The sequence below is a fragment of the Urocitellus parryii genome, chromosome 2 (genome assembly GCF_045843805.1).
Source record: "Urocitellus parryii isolate mUroPar1 chromosome 2, mUroPar1.hap1, whole genome shotgun sequence".
NCBI classification, from domain to species: Eukaryota; Metazoa; Chordata; class Mammalia; order Rodentia; family Sciuridae; genus Urocitellus; species Urocitellus parryii.
In genome coordinates this window covers 106,166,829-106,174,684 of record NC_135532.1, presented here as the reverse complement: position 1 = coordinate 106,174,684, position 7,856 = coordinate 106,166,829, and positions in this window count along the sequence as shown.

The window sequence follows — 7,856 nt, the reverse complement described above, 5'->3', positions numbered from 1 at the left end:
TTCAGTTATGCACACGTCCTGCTCCTACTGCTGGTCCTCCAGCGCCAGCGGGGGTGCTTCTGTGTTTAGCAACAGAAAGTCAAACTCAGATGGGCTCAGAAAACAAAAGATGTTTTGATGAATAGTTCAACAGAGGAGGGTTCTAAGTTTAAGTGCTGAAAATTGGTGCTGATGGAGGTCAAAACAAATCTGTTGAAAGGATACAGGGTAGCCCAAAGCCTGGGCAGAGAGGACCATTACTTGTCCCTGGACGCACCTGTCCCTGGATGCAGGGTATCAAGGGCCGCTCCCCAAACTGTTGCCACAGAACCCTGCACTGTCCCTATAGCTGCCCATACCACAACAAATTCCCCAGTGTTTTGGCTACCTCATGCCACTAGCACGGGATCACAGGACCTTGGACGTTTGATGGCCGGGTACAGAAGGAATGTCTGTGCCCTTGTAGGGAAGTTGCCTCACGTGCGACTGTCTGGCCCTGACTGTTTCTACCCTGCAAGACATCACTCTCCCCCCAGTGATATGCATGTGGTAGGAGAGCCCCAAACTTGGCCAGGTGCTCAGCAGGAGGTCCAGGTCTCACATCACATCTCACAGCATTCAGGAGAGGGGCATCTGAGTCCTCAAAATCCCATGAAAGTCCCAAGCTTCCTCTGGGTTTCCACATCTAGTCCCTGTACCATGGGAATTCCATGAGTTGCTGACCCCTCATTTCAGTCCAGAGGTTGGGATTACTCTGATTGATTTAGGCCCATGAGGGATCATTGCTAGAGCTGGGATAGGGGCAAGCCCTATAATCCCATATCAATAATATGATTTTTTTCAAAATGAGTTGATGCTTGATGAATGTTGGAGAGAAAACATGGCCTCCTCCTAACTACTCTCACTGGTATTTTAGAACTTAGATTTTAATACCTTCTCATTAGTTTTTTTTTTTTTAAACATACCCGCTAATTACCTTCTCAAATAGACTACATGATCCATGGAAGCAAGGACTAGATTTACTACAGAACTCTCTTAGTACTTAAGATATTACGGGCACTCAATAACTAATAATAAATCAAAGATTGTTCCATTAAAAGCGATCAATTAATCAACACCATTAAAGTGGGTCAAATAATTGACCACTTTTCATCAGTTGCTTTAGTTTTTCACAGAAACTCATTAGGTTTATGCACAAAATGAGAATAAAATATTTCTCTTTCAAATGATAAGGACCACAGAGATTCCTTTTAAAGGGTTTTAAATTACTTGGGGGAATAAGCTTCAATAAATAAAAGAATTGGTCTTATTTCTCTTAGAGGCTTAAAATTATCCCAAAGTGTCTTGTTTATGGAGTGTATATCTATTGTGTTGCTTTTGGGTTTACGTTTGAAAATAATTTATTTATCCTTTTTCTCCCTTTCTATTCCAATCTACAGTACAATTAATACAATTGTTCATTAGAAAAGACACTTTTCTTCAAAAGTGTGCTTTGCCCTGTTTAATGCTGAAACAAATTCCCTTTGGGTAAAATGATATAATAATACAATTTATAATTACTATTCTTACTCTATTAACTATTCAGTAAATCTCACTTTACGAAACCACTTTAGGGCTGGGATTGTGGCTCAGTGGTAGAGTGCTCACCTAGCACAGGCGGGACCCGGGTTCAATCCTTAGCACCACATAAAAATAAAGGCATTGTGTTGTGTTCATTTACACCTAAAAAATAAATTTTTTAAAAAAGAAACCACTTTAGAGACCAAATTTATGTAAATCCCTCATCATTTTCAGATAAGCATTACAGAGAATTTGGTTTGGGGGGTTTTGAACATTTTTTTAATATATATATTTTTAATATTGGTAAACCAGTAACTGGTTTAAATGACTAATGTGGAAATTTGGCAAAAGCACGGTTTTATGGATTGAGAGTCCATTTACATTAAGAAGTTTATGGAATATTCAAAAAGCAATGACAAGGGCTAGAGTTGTGAATCAGTGGTAGAGTGCTTGCCTGGCATGTGTGAGGTCCTGAGTTTGATCCTCAGCACCACATAATAAATAAATTAATCAATTAAAGATCCATTGACAACTAAAATATATATATATATATATATATATATATATATATATATATATATATATATATATAAAAGCAATGAGGCCTTCTCCCTAATCTTCTGAGAATCTAAGAAAGAATTTTTGGGCAGGGATATGGCCCAGTGGTAGAGGACTTGCCTAGCATGTGTAAGGCCTTGGGTTCAATTCCAGCACTGCAACAAAAAAGAAAAAGGAAAGAATTTCCTGTGCCTCCAGTGCTAAGCAACAGTAACTAGGAAGTTGGAAGTTGGGCTTACCCATGGTTTTCCTCTGTTGGTGTGGTAGAGTGTGCACCTTCACTTCCTGCCCCCACCGTCTTTGCGTTGTGACCTTGCACTTCTCTTTCCTCAGTGAGTCCTTTAGTATTGGGTTTAGCCATGTAACTTGCTTTGACCATCAGCACAAGAGAGGAGGACAGATGTGCTAGTTCTGGGCCCAGGCTACAGAAGTCTTGATGCTCAACCCCAAGTTGCTGGAAGACAATCATCTGTTGTCATGCACCTGCGATCTCGTGGATGCTTATTCATTAAAAAAACTGATACCACCATCTTATTTTAAAATTACGTGAATTAGTTCTTATGGGGATGAATTTATTTAACTTAAGAAATAAAAATTGGAACATCATCAAGATGGCAGAATGTTGACAGGCAGTCTATTGTTATCTCATTGTAGGATCATCAATTTTGATAGCTACCCATGAACAAGGGCACCACAAAGAGATATGTTAACACATGTTAGGATGGGGCTATATTTTGGATGTGGAATGACCCCAAGGCCAGTGGGCTAAAGGCTAAGTCCCCAGCTTGGCTCTAATGAGAGGTGGGGGAGACTTGAAGTGGCAGGTCCTGTGGGAGGTCTTTGGTCACTGGAGTGCCTTGAAGGCAATGGTGGGAAACAGAACAGAAGCTCCTCAAGAAATTAAAAATAGACTTATCATGTGATCTAGCTATCCCTCTTTTGGGTATAAATTCAAAGGCAGCAAAACCAGTATCTCAAAGGGATATCTATCCTCTGTTGTCCATCACGGAATTATTTGCATAGCCAATATATGGAAACAACCAAAGCATCCTCTCTCAGATGAAAGGATAAATGAAGTTTGATAAATACACCACACACACACACACACACACACACAAACAGAGAGAGAGAGAGAGAGAGAGAGAGAGAGAGAGAGAGAGGAATATCATTCAACCTGTAAAAAGAAGGAAATATTGCTATTTTTGACAACATGAATAAACGTGGAATATGTTATGCCAAGTGAAATAAACCAGACACAGAAAGACAAATCCTGCATAACTACACTTCCAAATAGAATTAAAAGAACAGAATTCATAGAAACAGAGTAGAAAAGTGGCTATTAAAGGTAAATGGGTGGGGAAAAGAGGGAGATGTTAATCAAATTTCTGATTAAAAGATGAATGAGCTGGGCACAGTGGTGCACACCCGTAATCTTGCAACTCCAGAGGCTGAGGCAGGAGGATCGATCATAAGTTTAAGGCCAGCCTCAGTAACTTAGTGAGGCCCTAAGCAACTTAGCAAGATTCTGTCTCAAAATGAAAAATGAAAACCACCAGGGATGTGGCTTAGTGGTAAAACACCCCTGGGCTCAATCCCTGGTATAAAAAAACAAAAACAAAAGATTTATAGTGACCCAATGTTCAATATGGTTACAGTTAACAGTAATATATAATATACTTGAAATTTTCCAAGAGAGTAGGTCCTAGTGTTCTCATCACACATGAGGGAATGAATATGTTAATTCTTTTGATTACTCTTCTTGATGCATACATATATCAAAGTATCACACCAAAAATATACACGATTTTGTCAATTATACTTCAATAAAGCTGGAGGCAAGTGAAGGCAAAATAAAGATATTCTCATAAATAAGTAGGTAAATAAATAAATGATATTGCTCACAAAAATCAAGACTCCAGATCCTGAGATTCTAGACTCTCCAGAGCCAGTTTTTAGGCTTGTGACTCATCTTTCTGCAATATAATTAAATAAAAAGTTATTACATGTTTTTTTTGGTCCCAGAATCCCCAAAAAACAAAACAACAGCAAAAACAAAAAATCATTGAGAAGCCCAAAGAGCCTTTTTTTTTGGTATATTACATCTGTTGATATTCACAATACTAGAAATTAAAACAAATTGAAAAATATTCATTTATCAATTCATTTAAACTAGTCATATACCTATTACAGTTAGTATAAACAACACATATTTTAAGAAAAATAACTATATTTTTTAGAACAAAATAATATGTAATAAGAAGGCAGCACTGTCATACATTTTTATAAATTTCCTTAATGTCTGGTCCAGTAAAACACAGCTGAACTCATACATTCGCTTATAGCTTAAATTTTCTGCAATGTATTTTCTTAGTTGAAGCATATGAAAAAAATCTGGAAAAGTAGGAAAATAGAAGAGTATTAAAGTGGGCTTTTTGAGTAATTGAAGAAATTCTCTGGTGATACAATGCCTAAATTTCACAAGTGATAGTTTCTTAAAAGATTAGTTGCAAGCCTGTAATCCCAGGGGCTGGGAAGGCTGAGGATCACAAGTTCAAAGCCAGCCTCAGCAAAAGTGAGGCGTGAAGCAACTCAGTGAGACCCTGTCTCTAAATAAAATACAAAAAAGATGTGATTCAGTGGTCAAGTGCCCCTGAGCTCAATCCCTAGTACCAAAAAATAAAAATAAGAAATAGTTACAATACAGAAGCTAAAAACATACTGGTTACCATTTGTAACTATTACATTAAAATCCATTTATCTGCACTGTGAACAGATCTTTTGTGTATGCATGATTATGACCCCATGAGCCCCCTGAAAGGATCTTGGGCACTCCCAGAGACCTCTAGAGCACACTTTTGAGAAATGCTGGTGTAAAGTATCAAATAAGCTTTGCCTATATTCTCCTGTATCAGGCAATTGTGTCTTTCACATCTGGGCCACTACCCATGAGGCACAAAGAACATTACCCACAGTGTCACTTATTACATCCACGAAAGCTGAACTGATTTTTTCTAATCCTTAAGTAAAGAAAACCAAGGAACACAATGAGTTGTGTTTCTATAGAAAACATGGCTGTTTCTTACATCACTCTTAACCAATGTGCTCTGGCACGAGATGGAAGTTTAGGACAAAGATACATAAGACAGACAAGGTCCTTGCTCATGGGGCATTTACAACCTTACAACAAGGGAGACCCGTAAGAAATAAGCAAATGCACAAACACAGATGCTCATTTCAGGTAGTGAATAGCATTCTCAAGACTATAAGGACCCCCACAAAACCCAGCCCTGATGTTGCCTCAGAAGGAGGAGAAAGTTCACAAATCTGCAGAACAATGCAAATCTAGGTCAAAACCACAAAAAACTCTCTGGGGAGAGAGAGGGGATGGCTATGACCTCTGTGGGCAAATGATAGGCAAAGCAGAGGAAGTCACTGTTGGGTCATGGCAGGACAGAGTTGCAAGCTGTTTTCTGTCTCCGACCCCTGGGTCATTGGCAGATCATTGCCTGGTATCACCTTGAGGCAAACTATCTGCTAGAGAGAGGTGGCAGGATACTGTGAAGGTAGTGCCTGGGCAGGGTGAGGAATGGCTAGCAACGGGGGTATTTGGATCTGAGCAATTCCATTTTCATCCCTTCCATCTGGAATGCTAGGGATTGCTGACTAGGTAAAGGGCAGGACTGGGTAGGGCTCCCTGAGGGACATGTGGGGGTGGGACAGGGGTAGGAAGCCCAGGATGTGGCACTGTAAGCTCTTCTCATACTCACCAGGAGGTACTCACCTGCAAGTTGAAAGCCCGCCTCTGCCACTTACTAAAGACATTGGGCAAGTCATTAACCAACTCCGTGTCTCAGTTTCTCCACCTGTATGTAAAATGAGGACAATAATAGCACCTACCTTGTAGGTTATTTGAGAACACGGAACTCATATATGTAAAGCACTTAGACCATATATGTCTATAGATGTAGCCAATTACCATCCAAATCCATTCTCACAGGTCCATAAAGACACAACATGAAGGATACTCACTGCAGAGCTGGGGAATTTGGGCATTGAATGCACTCCAAGGGTAGGGAAAATGAATGCACACTACAGAATACCAGCCATCAGTTAGAAGCAATGGACCAAATGTACATACACAGCAAATGTAGTAGATCTTTAAGGCTCGCCCTGGAATGTAGCACCTAATAACAAGAATAAGGGCCTATGGCACAGTACCACTTAGGAAAACCTAAAACATTCAACAAACAAAACACCACCTTACATTGATATTACATGTGTGTAAGGATTAATAGCTATACCTTACGATGGATGGATATGCAAAGGGAAATACAAATGAAAACCAGGAATGAATGAGGAAAGTATCTGTGGGGGGAAAAAAAGGTGATAGTTCTATACCCAAGGGATGTTATTGGCTTAGTACTTTTTATGTGAGGTATAAGAAAATAGAGAAAGAATGGAAGGGGGAAGGGAAGGGATGGCAACTTATTAGATAGTGTTTGGGCTGCAGGTGGGTGAAGAACATTAAATGGGGTTTAAATGGGCAGCCCCTCTGAAGAGGTAACACACAGACCAAAGTGCTAACAATATGTACCCAGCCACATGAGGTATAAGGAACAGCATGTGCTAAGACTCTAAACCAAAACATGGCATATTGAAGGAACAAGAAAAATAGAGGTGTGTTTGGAGCATTGTATGCATGGAGATGAACTTTAATTAAAAATAATAATAATAATAATCTGGGGAAGCCTTTCCTCATGTGCTAAGGCCACACATACAGTTTAGGCTCACTGGTTTCAGGGAGTTGACAGTTTCCAAGGAGAGGAGAAGTCCTCTCTGGTCTGATGGTGACCTGGCTAGTGACACAGAAGTGAGGTGTGAGCTCCAGGCAACCCGACAAGGGCAGACCTAAACTCGGCTCCCACAGGGTTGAGGGAGCCAATTCCCAGTCCCGGGGAGGCAGCGACTTCAGCGTGTCCAGGCTGGGGACACTGGGTCCTCCCTGCAGGAGGCTGGACAGCAGTGGGAGACCACGGAGCAGAGCTTCAGATGCCCACGGTGCATGCTGTGGTCCTGCTGAGCGCTGGGGTCTTCGCTGGGATGCCTTTCCACCTATACCCTCTGGCATCTGGAACTGGTTTCCTTCTGCCTCCCCCTTCCCCAACAATCCAGAGACCAGACAGTTCTTGGTTTCCCTCAAAAGAGCACTTGGTACATCAAAGGTACAAACCCCAGGTTTTCACTCTGTCCTGAGGCGTTGACTTCTCCGTGCTGTGCTGCGAAGCAGAGAAGGGCTCCTTCTGAAACAGAAAACCATCGAAAAGCAACAACTGTTTTTCGTGAGCAGAAAATCCTTGAGGAGAGGGATCTAGTCTATCTTGATTTCCATCTTGTTCTCAGGCCCAGAAAAATGTCAGATCTAAGATGCCACATAGAATGGGTGGAATTAGGGTGTGCTTGCATACGCACACATGCATGCACATACACATGTGCACAATAACACGCCTAAACTAACAGAAAAAAATGGAATTTTCTTTTTTATGGCAAAAGCTCCAACTAGAATGCATCTTTCCCAAAATAGCATGCATAAATGTAGCTTTTTTCAGCATCAATTTTTGCTCACAAAGAATTGATTTTCCTCACTGGGACTATTATATAATAATGTTTATCGAGCACTATGTGCCAGACACTGAATTATCTCATTTAAACTCCACAACAAGCCTATGACTTATGCATGATTTTATCCTCATCTAAAACAA